Genomic DNA, 14,403 nt, shown 5'->3' with positions numbered 1-14,403 from the left:
AAAAAAAAAAAAAAAAATTAACTGGCACTCAATAGGTACTTTGAAAGCCAGTCTCAGTGTTACATGCCTATAATACCAGCTGCTCAGGAGGCTGAGGTGGGAGGATAGTTTGAGCCCAGAAGTTCAAGACCAGCCTGGGCAACATAGTAAGACTCCACATCAAGTTAAAAACAAACAACAAAAAAGGGGGGCACTTTCAATCAGAAGATTCAATTTTTTGTTTAGCTCTTGAAAACGGTTTTTAAATTTATGTGATAGACCCTCTTTCATTCAGATAGAGATTATGGGCTTCGGAAAGCAGCAGTGAACTCTGGCTCCCACCAGAATAGACACACCTTTCCACATGGCCTTGAGTTTCAGCAACAATATCCAGTTAACAGCTTTGGTGGCAACGACTGTAGCATCAGAATTTGATAAGATTACTTTCCTGCTTCAAGCACTTCAAGCCCACCGTGGCGGGCACTGCAGCACCAAGGGAGGCCCTGGGGTCTTTCCACCTGAAAGCAGCTTGTTCTGCTCATTAGAACAAGTGGGGATTCTGGAACTGCTATTCACACCTCAAATAGTAAAGCCAGATCCCCACGCTCCAGCCCGACAAGCTACCGTATACATAAAAACCAAAAACCAATACTTAAAATGTTCATTTATCTCAGGAGGTGTGTTAGTTTCATATGGCTGTTTTAATAGATGGACAAAAACTCAGTGGTTGAGTTTTCTTGTTTGTTTGCTTGCTTGCTTGTGAGACAGAGTCTCACTCTTGTCACCCAGGCTGGTGTGCAAGGGTGCGATCTAGGCTCACTACAACTTCCACCTGTGGGGGTTCAAGCCATTCTCCTGCCTCAGCCTCCAGAGTAGCTGGGATTACAGGTGCACACCACCACACTCAGCTAATTTTTGTATTTTTTTTAGTAGAGACGGGGTTTCACCACATCAGCCAGGCTGGTCTTGAACTCCTGACCTCAGGTGATCTGCCCGCCTTGGCCTCTCAAAGTGCTGGGATTACAGGCATGAGCCACAGCACTTGGCTTCAGTGGCTGTTTTAACACAAATTTATGATCTTCTATGGGTCAGAAGACTGACGTGGGTCTCACTGGACTAAATTCAAGGCATTGGCAGGGCTGCAGTCCTGACTGGAGGGTCTAGGGAGCATGTTTCCTCATCTTTTCTAGCTTCTAGACGCTGCCCGCATTCTTTGGCTCCTGGTCGCCTTTCTCCATCTTCAAACCTAACAACATTACATCTCTCTAACCATTCTTCCCTCATCCCATCTCCTTCTGACCACGGCAGGAAAGGTTCTCTGTTTTTAAGGAACAATGTGATTAGACTCGGCCCAACTTTACTTCTTATTCCCAAATTCTTCAACAAAGAATTTGAGAAATGGATTCTGAAACTCATGTTAACAACGTTTATGAATGACTTTTTTTTTTTTTTTTTTTTGAGATGGTCTCACTCTATTGCCCAGGCTGGAGTGCAGTGGTGCCATCTCAGCTCACTGAAACCCCTGCCTCCCAGGTTCAAGTGATTCTCCTGCCTCAGCCTCTGGAATAGCTGGGACTACACATGCGTGCCACCACACTTGGCTAATTTTTTTTTGTATTTTTAGTAGACATGGGGTTTCACCATGTTGGCTAGACTGGTCTTGAACTCCTGGCTTCAGGTGATCCACCCACCTCAGCCTCCCAAAGTGCTGGGATTACAGGCGTGAGCCACCGTGCCCAGCCTTGAATGACTACTTTTTTTATGGCCTTATGTATAGGATTTTATAATGGACCACAAGGTCAAGATTAGGATGAGACATGTGAAACACCTGGGGTTTAAAACTCAAGAAGGTGTTCACATTCAGGATCAGCACTCACAAGACCCTGAGAGTTTACGCCTCGTCACTTGACCCTAGTCCTGGCCAGATACACAATAGACCTAAGCATAAATCATTAATACAGAAATAGTGTTACTCTTACTCTGAGAGCATGACGCAAGTTATTCAAATAGCAGATACAGGCATCACACATCACCAATGAAGCGACACCGTACAAGCAAGTTTTAGGAAAATATATGCTTTACCTTTAGTGATAGATACCTTACATGGAAACATTATAGACCCAAATATTGCTGAGCCAAACATACACCTCTGCAGTCTAGGGTTAGTGTTAGCCAAATAGGCTATAACAAATTAAATTGCAAGACTAATAATAACTAATAATTTAAAAACAAGAAAAGCAATTGAAAACAAAACCAACTCAGCACTACACTGATAACAAAGTGACCTTGTGGAGTGCCAGTGAGATCCATCCATGTGCATATCAGTAGGCATGTCAAAAGATTGGCAAGTTTAATAAGAAGCCAGACTCAGGCCTGGTGCCATGGCTCATGCCTGTAATCCCAACACTTTGGGAGGCTGAGGCAGACGGATCACGAGGTCAGGAGTTTGAGACCAGCCTGGCCAACATGACAAAACCCTGTCTCTACTAAAAATACAAAAAATTACCTAGGTGTGGTGGCAGGTGCCTGTAATCCCAGCTACTTAGGAGGTTGAGGCAGGAGAATCACTTGAATCTGGGAGGTGGAGGTTGCAGTGAGCCAAGATCATGCCATTGCACTCCGGACTGGGTGACAAAGTGAGACTCTGTCTCAAAAAATAAAAAAATAAAAAGAAGCCAGATTCAGCAATGGGATACTGAATATGAACCCTAGTAAGGCATTCATTTTAATTTTTGAACACAAAATTATACTTTACTATTTGGTAATTAGTAACTAATTAGTAACTATTAGTAACTACCAAATAATTTAGTATTTAGTAACTATTAGTATTAGTAACTATTTATAACTATTAGTAACTAATTACTAAATACTAAAGACTCCTCAGTTGCCATAAAAATTAAAGTTTTCAATTCTGTATTATATCACCATAAGAAAAGAGGAGAATCACTTTGCTGCCAAAAAGGATCATCAAGGTATATATAGTAGGCTGGGCATGGTGGCTCACACCTGTAATCCCAGCACTTTGGAAGGCCAAGGCAGGCGGATCACCTGAGGTTGGTGTAAGGTTTTTAAACTGACTGCACCATGGGCTGTACCATGGTTAGGCCATGGTGACCTCCATGACCCACACGTACCCTCTGGATGGCCTCCTGGAGCCAGAGAATCTGAAGTAACAGGAAAACCACAAAAAGGAAAACGGCTGCTCCTGCAGAGCCCAATTAACCAACCTTGCAACATTCTACCATTGTTCCTGCCTCAATTATCCCTGCCTTACCTGATAACCCAACCTTGTGACACTGGACCTTGTGATACCCACCCCCAGCAACACCCCCGGCTTAAAAAAAAAAAAAACCCCACCTATACCCCACAGAAAAACTCTTCTACTTCCTAAAAAAATTCAACAAAAAAACCTCAAATATCTCATACCAACAGACTGCTGCTCTTCTTCACAGTTGCGTGCCACCACGCTCGGCTAATATTTTGCATTTTTAGTAGAGACAGGGTTTCACCATGCTGGCCAGGCTGGTCTCAAATCCCACCCTTATATGACTTCCTAAAAAGATAGGAAGGAACTAAAACGTAAGACATTCAATAGCTTTCTTATAATAACCACCAAGAAATATAATGCGGAAAGATCCCACTAACATAAAATACATATAAACAATTATTTAAACAAGAAAAGTTTGAGATAAAAGGCAAGGTGGGGAAAAAGTGTTCGGATACAGATATAATCACCTTTTTATATAAAGCAGCCAATTACGAATCAGTAAGAGAGGACTGTCATTATAAAAAGTTGCGGGAGGAGGAGGAGTTGGATGCTAATCCAGACTATTTCATGGTTGCCAGCAAGGGAAACACCAGGAAAGAAGGAGATGGTGAAGTGGCAGATTTAGTATTTATGTGAAACTATCTAGTCATCCATCAGTATATGGGGGGATTCTTTCCAAGAACCCCACAAATACCAAAATTCATGCACACTCAAGTTCTTCCCTAAGAAACTCAGTATAGGAAAAGTCAGTCCTTCCTATATGTGGATTTCACATCCCACAAATACTGTATTTTCCATCGAGCTTTGGTTGAAAAAATTTTAGGTATAAGTGGATCCACTCAGTTCAAATCCACATTATTGAAGGGTCAATTGTAGTTAAAAGAAACCCCTATAAGACCAATCTCCTCAACTCCACCTGTGTTTTGGGAAGATGGAGTGGAAGAATGTTGGGATCTCTTCTCTTCCTCTACAAAAGAAGTATAAAACGTAATTTTTTTTTTTTAAGACAGAGTTTCGCTCTTGTTGCCCAGGCTGGAGTGCAGTGGCAAAATATCAACTCACTGCAACCTCCACCTCCCATGTTTAAGTGAGTCTCCTGCCTCAGCCTCCCAAGTAGCTGGAATTATATGCATGAGCCACCACGCCAGCTAATTTTTTGTATTTAGTGGAGGTAGGGTTTCACATTGTTGACCAGGCTGGTCTCGAACTCCTTACCTCAGGTGATCCACCCACCTTGGCCTCCCAAAGTGCTGGGATTACAGCCATGAGCCACCATGCCCAGTCTTAAAATATGCATTTTTTAAAATAGAGATGAGGCTGGGCACCGTGGCTCATGCCTGTAATCCTAGCATTTTGGGAGGTTGAGGCGGGCAGATCACCCTCAGATCAGGGGTTCAATACCAGCCTGGCCAACATGGTGAAACTCTGTCTCTAGTAAAAATACAATTAGCTGGGCATGGTGGTGCATGCCTCTAATCCCAGCTATTCAGGAGGCTGAGGCAGGAGAATTGCTTGAACCCAGGAGGCAGAGGTTGCAGTGAGCCGAGATTGCACCTCTGTACTCCAGCCTGGGTAACAGAGTGAGACTCCATCTTGAAAAATACAATACAATACAATAAAAATAGAGATGGGGGACCAGGCGCGGTGGCTCAAGCCTGTAATCCCAGCACTTTGGGAGGCCGAGGCGGGTGGATCACAAGGTCAAGAGATCAAGACCATCCTGGTCAACATGGTGAAACCCCGTCTCTACTAAAACTACAAAAAATTAGCTGGGCATGGTGGCGCGTGCCTGTAGTCCCAGCTACTCAGGAGGCTGAGGCAGGAGAATTGCCTGAACCCAGGAGGCGGAGGTTGCGGTGAGCCGAGATCGCGCCATTGCACTCCAGCCTGGGTAACAAGAGCGAAACTCCGTCTCAAAAAAAAAAAATAGAGATGGGATCTTGCTCTGTTACCCAGACTGATCTCCAACTCCTAAGCTCAAATGATCCTCCCACTTATGTCTCCCAAAATGCTGGGATTATAGGTGTTAGCCACCATGCTTGGCCCAAAACGTGCATTCTAAGATCATCATCAAGAGGTATAATTTCTTGTACCTCTGCAGTTCTCAAAGTATGGTTCCTAGAGCAGTCAGTACTGGGAACTTGGAAATGAAATTACCTGCCTCCCTCCCCACATCTGCAGAATTAGAAACTCTGCAGGGAGGAGTGGCCAGCTGTGTTCTCAAGCCCAGGTGATTCTGAGTTATGCTAACCTTTGAGAACACCTGTCATAGGGAAATAATTTTCCTGTAATGTGTTCTAGAAATTTAGCTAAGTAGTTTGTGTGTTTGAATCCTTATTATAGACATTAAATCATTTAGAGGCTAATAGGTTACATTCTAAAAATTAAGTCTTTAATGCATTCAATTTCCATGTCTCATTAAGCAAAAGATTCACAGAGGTGAATCAAGGAATAGGTGGTTCCCCCAATGGTTTGTTTTGTTGATTCATTTGTTGTTCTAAAGAAAGGCTGGGCATGGTGGCTCACACCTGTGATCCCAGCACTTCGGGAGGCCAAGGTGAGCAGAACACAAAGTCAGGAGTTTGAGAGAAGCATGGCCAATATGGTGAAACTCCATCTCTACTAAAAATACAAAAAAACAAACAACAACAACAAAAACAAACTAGCCAGCCGGTCATGGTGGTGTGCACCTTAGTCCCAGCTACTCAGGAGGCTAAGGCAGGAGAATCGCTTGAACCCAGGAGGTGGAGGTTGCAGTGAGCCAAGATGGCGCCACTGCACTCCATCCTGGACAATAGAGGGAGACTCCATTTCAAAAAGAAAAAAGGAAAGAAAAGAAAAGAAAAAGAGTGCACAGAAGGGCCAACAGCAAAGGGAACAAATACACAAATTCCCATGTCCTGCAGGAGGAACACAGTTGTTTAGGATCCCTCCACAATTCCCCAACTGATTCCAACCACTTCTGTCTGTCTTCCCATGAACCCTGTAGATGCCCCTGGATCCATGAACCAAGAAATCTCAGCTACGAGTCTTAGAGCTGTGAAGTGGATTTTCCAGGAAGATATTCACAAAGGCTGCCATGGTAACACTTCCTCATTTCTTTTTTTTCTCTCCATTGGAACTTCCATTTTCACCATAAGAATAAAGAGAGACGGTGAAAGGGCATTTAGAATGACAGTGTCTGTCTGGAATGATCATGGAAATCATTGTGCCTGGCTCATACAGCGAGTGGTCAAGAATTAACAGCTCTGAGTACATGCCAGGAGATTTGCAGTGATTATTTCCTCTTACAGATTTAGAGCTCTAGAACCCTAAGAACTCTGGTCCTCCTCACTTTATAGATATGGAAACTGAGGCTCTGAGAAAGAAAATGGCAAGCCTGTAAGGTGCCAGTGAGAGGCAGGACCAGCAACAGAACGTGGCCATCTGATTTGGAGCCTAGGGCTTTGTCACCGCAACCTGCCTCCCTACAGCCTCTGCTTCCTGCAGTAATAGCTAGATGGAACACGGAAAGTGCTCAAGTCTTGTGAACACACTATAAATGGTAGCATTTGACGAGCCTTCCCTGCTGCTCTCTCTCATACACACACACACACACACACACACACACACACACACTTGCTTGATGGGAAACAAGTTACAAAATTCTTCAAAATACTTCGCAGTTCATGTGTCATCTTAATACACAGACGGGCAGGAAAATGACCTCCTGTTTGTGAACCACGAGAGAGATTTGCTCTGCTTTGGTTCTCAGTGCCTTCAGAGAAAGTCTGTGGGAAAGCCTCTCCTCACTTCCCCTCTCCCTTCCTTTCAGACCCAGAAGCTGAGAACTCATTTTTCTCAGTCAGTCATTTTCACAGCCTAGTCTATGAAGAATGTCACTGTGTGATAAAATCCTCACCAAACCTCGGCAAAATGAAAAAAAAGGGCGATGCAGCAAGTTTTTCAAAAAGCCATGTTTCTGAAGTTTAAAGGACTGTCCTTTATTTGAAATTAAGTCCTTCCTCCTTTGTATGTATGTTAAAATAACATATTTAAAAATGAAATGATAGAAACAGATGATGGAAGTCACTTAATTAAATGGCAAAACAAAAGTTAGCCATTGTATATTTGTTAACATTCTTAATATTTCTTTTTTTTTTTTTTTTTTTGAGATGGAGTTTTGCTCTTGTTACCCGGGCTGGAGTGCAATGGCACGATCTCGGCTCACCGCAACCTCCGTCTCCTGAGCTCAGGCAATTCTCCTGCCTCAGCCTCCCGAGGAACTGGGACTACAGGCGTGCGCCACCATGCCCAGCTAATTTTTGTATTTTTAGTAGAGACGGGGTTTCACCATGTTGACCAGGATGGTCTCGATCTCTTGACCTCGTGATCCACCCGTCTCGGCCTCCCAAAGTGCTGGGATTATAGGTGTGAGCCACTGGGCCCGGCCTATTCTTAATATTTCTAATCTAAGATGAGACTCATGTGTCTATGAGAACAGGGCCAGGTGTGGTGGCTCACGTCTGTAATCCCAGCACTTTGGGAGGCTGAGGCAGGCGGATCACCTGAGGTTGGGAGTTCAAGATCAGCCTGGCCAACATGGTAAAACCCTGTCTCTGCCCAAAATACAAAAATTAGCTGGGAATAGTGGCACACGTCTGTAATCCCAGCTACTTGGGAGTCTGAGGCAGGAGAATCACTTCAACCTGGGAGGCAGAGGTTGCAATGAGCCAAGATCATGCCACTGCACTCTAGCCTAGGCGACAGAACGAAACTCTGTCTCAAAAAAATACAATGTCTATGGGAACAATGTGTTTAAGCCATTTCTCTTCAAAAATGTGCTTCTTACCCATATGTGAAGAGCCAGTTTTTTCTTTCCAATTGATTGTGCAGTAACATTACAAAATATAATGAAAAGGATTAATTAAAAAAACAAAAAAGCAAAAAGCTGCCTGAACTTTGCAGTAATGTCAGATTGCTAGAGAAGTTCCCCAATCTGCCCAATTTCTGCATTTTCTTACTGCAGACTATGGTTAGACAGTCGGGAAACCAGCCCCCGTGCGTAGGACATATCTGCAGTACGTGAAGTTAGAACATCATGCTGTTTGTAATGCCAGGCTCTGCAGGGATGTGATGAGAAAAGGTGTTTCATGGCCCAATCCGTTTGGGAAATGCTGAGAAAATAATGCAGAAATTTCAGAGCCAGTCAGCTGGTGATATGGGGAGTAACATGCAATCTTTTTTGAACTTATTTGACTACAGAACCACCGCTCCCATTTTTGGTAGTTCTTCTCTTTCATGTCTTTCTCTTAACTCTCATGTTTCATAGATTGCAGTTTGGGAAACCACCATGCACTGAAACATAGCAGCTGCCTGTTTTCTGGGAGAGAATATTGAAGGCATGCCTCCTAGGCCAATTTGGCATTTAGAATACTGAGATGGGCCACACTGCAATCCGTGGATGTGTCTGTGTGCCCACATCTCTTCCTGCAACTTTACTTCACCAGGAAGCAAAACTAACCCAGTGTTTTCCTCTCCCTTATGCCAACGGACGTCACTTCTAACCTTGCCTCCTTTCTGTGACCTGCATTCCTGGTTCCAATGAAAGCTCCCATGTTGGCCAGGCGTAGTGGCTCATGCCTGTAATCCCAGCACTTTGAGAGGCCGAGGTGGGCGGATTGCCTGAGGTTGGGAGTTTGAGACCAGCCTGGCCAACATGGAGAAACCCCATCTCTACTAAAAATATAAAATTAGCCAGGCGTGTGGTGCATGCCTGTAATCCCAGCTACTCGGGAGGCTGAGGCAGGAGAATCACTTGAACCCGGGAGCAGAAGTTGCAGTGAGCTGAGATCATGCCATTACACTCCAGCCTGGGCAACAAAAGTGAGACTCCATCTCAAAAAAAAAAAAAGCTCCTGTGCCTTGCTACCCTTCTCCTTTCTCCAATTCAGCTCACCCAGCCCCTTCCTATAATGGATGTCCCTTGCCCTTTCCTGCTGTGCACATGAATTCACCATTTGCCTGTCAGTAGAAGGCATCTTCATCCTTAAATCCTTCCTTTACACTGCTGCCAAATTCAGTGATCTTCTAAAGCCACGCCTCTAACCACACCATGCAAGGCTTAAAACTCTGCCCTACCATCCAGGTACAGGGTCCTTTCAACACCCAAGAACATGGTGTCCCTCTTCTGCCCTGCGCCTGCCAACCCTGAACCATCCCCCACCACCATTGTGTGGTCACACCCTGTGAATGCTTTGGGTCTCAGCTTCGCCCCAGGGGTAGGATATCAGCTAAAGGAGCAATAAGATAAAACAAGGAAAAGAAGAGGGCAGGGCATTTTGAGATCAGGCTTCCCAGCACGGTTTCTGGGGCAGCCCAGGTTTCTGTGAAGGTGAAGCATTGTGGGAGGGAGGGAGAAGTGTGTGGCTTCTAGTTCCAGCTTGGAGTTGGACAGATGAGGCAGTCAGTAAGAAGGGGCGATATGGAGAGGAGAGGAGTCCTTGGGAAGGATGTACTGACTAGAGTCCTTAAGAAAAAGGAGATACTTCACATCCTAAACTTGCAACCACACACAGCACGATAGTGCTGTCTTCTGTATAAGACTACGTGTACTTAGTCATCCAAATTCTCACTTATTGGCTACGCAAAGATGCTTCAGAAACTAAAGTACAATTTGAGACAATTTTTTTTTTTTTTTTTTTTTTGGGGGATGGAGTTTCACTCTTGTTACCCAGGCTGGAGTGCAATGGCGCGATTTTGGCTCACCGCAACCTCCGCCTCCTGGGTTCAGGCGATTCTCCTGCCTCAGCCTCCTGAGTAGCTGGGATTACAGGCACACGCCACCATGCCCAGCTAATTTTTTGTATTTTTAGTAGAGATGGGGTTTCACCGTGTTGACCAGGATGGTCTCGATCTCTTGACCTCGTGATCCACCCACCTCGTCCTCCCAAAGTGCTGGGATTACAGGCTTGAGCCACCGCGCCCGGCCCAATTTGAGACAATTTTTAAAAAACTACTTACTACCTCAGCCAGGTACGATGGCTCACACCTGTAATCCCAGCACTTTGGGAGGCTGAGGCGGGTGGATCACGAGGTCAGGAGTTCAAGACCAGCCTGGCCAAGATGGTAAAACCCCATCTCTACTAAAAATACAAAAAACTAGCCGGGCATGGTAGTGTGCACCTGTAACCCCAGCTACTCTGGCAGCTGAGGCAAGAGAATCGCTTGAACCTAGGAGGCGGGTGTTGTGGTGAGCAGAGATCACACCACTGCACTCCAGCCTGGGTGACAGAGCAAGACTCCGTCGCAAGAAAAAGAACATACTACCTCATGTAGGCCTTTATTTCTACTTCTTGACCTAACTTCCACAGTACTCCATGGGTTTCTGGGGCGTATATCATGTTTTATTCTGTACTTTAGGGAAATTCTCTCTTCCTTACATATGCCTCTCCAGATGTGATCAGATGCCTGATTCATCTTGCAAATCAAGATGACACCAGGAAGTGTCACCTGATAGCAGGAATAGCCATTGTCTTATTTATTGAATGAATTAGTGCTACATATTCCTACAACTTTTCAGCTTGAAACTTGCATTCGCCCACAAAATTCTATTTCAGACTCATCCTTGCTGCTTTTGCAAATAAATGCAGTTGATAGAATCATTTGCAAACGAAGCAGCGTATCGTACACAGTAAACACTCATCTCAGAGTTGAACGAATCCAGAATGCTTTTTCTCTCCAGGATGCAAGATGTCTTTGTTTTGGTGATTGTTTTACTTTGTTTTCCTTGATGTCTTCTTGTTTACTTACAGGCCACTATTGGCGAGATATGTGCGTCTATGGCCCTGGGGATTTAAAGTGGCTGTATGAATCTTCTAGCATGTTCGCTAACAAGTTGGAGCTGGAGACCTACCCCCTTACTGTGGAATGCCTAGAACTGAGGATTCGAGAGAAAACTCTGAACCAGAGCGAAGTCTCTGTGGAACCAGACTGGTATTTGCTCCGAGAGTAAGAGCTACTTCAAAGAAAATATAAAATATCAACAATTAAAAAAACTAATAACTCTTACTTTGGAATAGGTGCCCTACTTTCCTCATGGATCTTGCCTGGGACACGTGGCAAACCTGGGGACCACCTCTGAGCCTGCAGGAAGAGCATCCCAGGTCACTGTGAACATGGAAGGTGTGAAAGTTCAACTGACTGCAGTTGGTACCTTAGCCATGAGCGGCTGTTTCTTAACTCCTAATGTAACTCCTACTCTAACCCATTCTAAACACAGTCTTAAATATTATGTTATATGTTTTGTAAAATGCCCTAATTAAGGAGTGTCCCTTCAGAAATTAGTGGTTTTCCCTGTTTTCCTTACTGAGAGAGGGATCCAGCTTTTTTGTTTGTTTTTGAGACAGGGGCTCACTTTGTCACCCAGGCTAGAGTGCAGTGGCATGACCTCAGCTCACTGCAGCCTCGACCTCCTGGGCTCAAGCCATCCTTCCACCTCAGTCCCCCAAGTAGCTGGGACTACAGGTACACGCCATCATGCCCTGCTAATTTTTTTTGTACTTTTTTGTAGAGATGGGGTCTCGCCATGTTGCCTAGCTAGGCTGTCAGCTGTTTGATATGTAAGTAAGGACAGAAAGTCACCTTAAAGCAGAGTAGCTCCTTCTTGCTGTGCCAAGAACCACTAAATGATTGAACACTTATGTAAGTATAGAGCCACGAGTCTTAGTATTCTGGGGAAAAGGTTTAACCAAGCTCTTTGAACTTCGAGAGCTTTGTGAAAATTGGCCTCCAAGAAGAAGCCAGTGGAACACTGTCTTCCTGGGGCTCGAGCCTGTTTGTAAAAGATGATCTGCTAGCAGAATGTAACCCTCAGCCATTACTTTGCCTTAAAAACCTAACTTGCTTTAAAAACCTAATGTATTTATAGCAGCAATAGCCAAAAGGTGGAAGCAACCCAAATGGACAGACAAATGGGTAAACAGGATGTGGTGCACATGCATTCAATAGAATATGATTCATCCTGAAAAAGAATTCTGACACATGCCACAACATGGATGAACCTTGAAAACATTGTTACCTGCAATAAGCCAGACATTAAAGATCACATATTATATGGTTCCATTTATATGAAATGTCCAGAATAAACAAATCTATAGAGACAGAATGGTGGCTGCCAGGGGATGGGAGGAGAAGGGGAATGGGGAGTTATTATTCATTGGGTACAAAGTTTCAGTTTGGAAAGAGGAAAAGTTCTGGAGATGGATGGTAGTGATGGTAGCCATCAACATGAATATACTTAACACCACTGAACTGTCCATTAAGTCAATAAAGACGCTCCTCAGTAGAAAAGGGACTGATTTTTAAATTTGCGTGATAAACCTTAGCCGTGTTTACTGTGCTTTTCCTAGTCACCTCTCCATAACTTGCCTCCCTCAATTTCCTTTGAGATGAAGGTCACAGGTGTTAAAGCCTGAGTTCTAAGCCACCTCTATGAGAGTCATTAATTTTTCCCTGGGTATCTTCTGGGTCTGGGTATGTATACATGCTAATAAATGTCAGCTTTTCTTTTGTTAATCTGTCTTCCATTATGGTGGGGGAGGGCACCTAAAAACTATGAAGGGTATGGGAAAAAATGTTTTTTTCCAACCTACAGAACTGTCAGAGGACTTCAGCCCTAGCAGTGATCCCAAATGAGAAGCCCAGTCTTTATTGCTGATCCTATTTAAAATATTTTCAAAAAGATGACATGATGATTTGGCAGTGAAATAAAAAGGGGACAGAAAACAAATCAGCAGGGCCAAAATTTGAATTTAGTGGAGTCAATATTTGTTTTTAGAGAAATGACCACAAATCTATGTTTTCTTGCCTAGTCATTGTAAAGAATGACCAGTTTATTTATAATACTCTTGTGTGTAAATAAAGTATGATTTTTAATTTTTATTATTTTTGAGACAGAGTCTTAGTCTGTCACCCAGGCAGGAGTGCAGTGGTGCGATCTCGGCTCACTGCAACTTCCGCCTCCTGGGTTCAAGTGATTCTCCTGCCTCTCCTCCCAAGTAGCTGGGACTATAGGCACTGCTACCACATCCAGCTAATTTTTTGTATTTTTAGCAAAGACAGGGTTTCGCCATGTTTTGAACTCCTGAGCTCAGGCAGTCTGCCTGCCTTGGCCACCCAAAGTCCTGGGATTACAGGTGTGAGCCACTGTGCCTGGCCAGTGTGATTTTTAAAAAATGTGTCTAAATGAAGCAAGAGCAGGGGTTGGCCAGATAAATATTTCTGCCTCTAAAGGCCATCCTATCTTTGTCCCAGCTATTCACTTCTCCCATTGTAGTGCAAAAGCAGCCAAAAGGGAAACCAATGAACTTGGCTACTTCTCAATTAAACTTTATTTACAAGAACAGGTGGTTGGATTTGGACCATGAGCTATAGTTTGCAAATCCCTGGTCTAAAAGAACCCCTTTAAATTTTTTAAAATAAAAATTTTAAGTGGTTAAAAAAAGTATTGTCATAGTTTAATTGGCAAGGTTTTATATTTCTTAGTGGTGCAAGAAATTATGGAACATATATTTAGTAGAATTTTAGATTGAATGACATACAGTGTGTATGTCCGTAAGGGGCATAGCATCACACAATAAGGCTTGATGAGAATGAACAGAAGTTAATAGTTAGATAATGCTTTTAAAGTTTTGGGCAGCACTGTTAAACTCAGTTTGGTGGGGCAGCATATAACACGGCATGCAGAACTTGATGAAGTTTGAGTAAGAAGCTCTGGATTTAGGGTGTGATGAGGGAGCTCAGGATAAAATGAAAGCATCAGCATACATTCATATGTTTAAAAGGCTCCTAGTGGTGTGGGCTCACAAGGGGATCTCCTGATCTGCAGGTTGCAAAGATCCATGGGGAAAGTGTGGTTTCCTGACTGGGGCTGCACCACACTCACCACTTCCCTTGACTGGGTTCCTTTGGTTCCAGGCTGTTCCCAGTTGGGTCATCACCCCATCCTTCTTTTCTTTGTTCTCTGTGGGTCAAGTTGTTTGCCTAATCAGTCCCAATGCAAGAACCTGGATATTGGCCAGGCACGGTGGCTCAAGCCTGTAATCCCAGCACTTTGGGAGGCCGAGGCGGGTGGATCACGAGGTCAAGAGATCAAGACCATCCTGGTCAACATGGTG

At 44.0% G+C, this 14,403-nt stretch overlaps 1 protein-coding gene and 1 long non-coding RNA gene across 2 annotated transcripts in view; both read right to left on the bottom strand.

Annotated features, from left to right (window-relative positions):
• CUNH6orf52 (chromosome unknown C6orf52 homolog) overlaps window positions 1-14,403 on the bottom strand; it is a 365,015-nt gene that overhangs the window by 328,003 nt on the left and 22,609 nt on the right. The window lies entirely within an intron of this gene.
• Window positions 13,458-14,403, bottom strand: part of LOC108302956 — a 1,688-nt gene continuing 742 nt past the window's right edge. Inside the window, exon 2 of the long non-coding RNA XR_001824609.2 lies at window positions 13,458-14,292. This is a non-coding gene — a long non-coding RNA (uncharacterized LOC108302956). The remainder of the gene's footprint in view (window positions 14,293-14,403) is intronic.

This window comes from Cebus imitator, unplaced genomic scaffold (assembly GCF_001604975.1).
Source record: "Cebus imitator isolate Cc_AM_T3 unplaced genomic scaffold, Cebus_imitator-1.0 Scaffold43, whole genome shotgun sequence".
NCBI lineage: Eukaryota > Metazoa > Chordata > Mammalia > Primates > Cebidae > Cebus > Cebus imitator.
The sequence above is the reverse complement of the archived record's forward strand: the minus strand, read 5'-3'. Positions and strand labels throughout refer to the sequence as shown.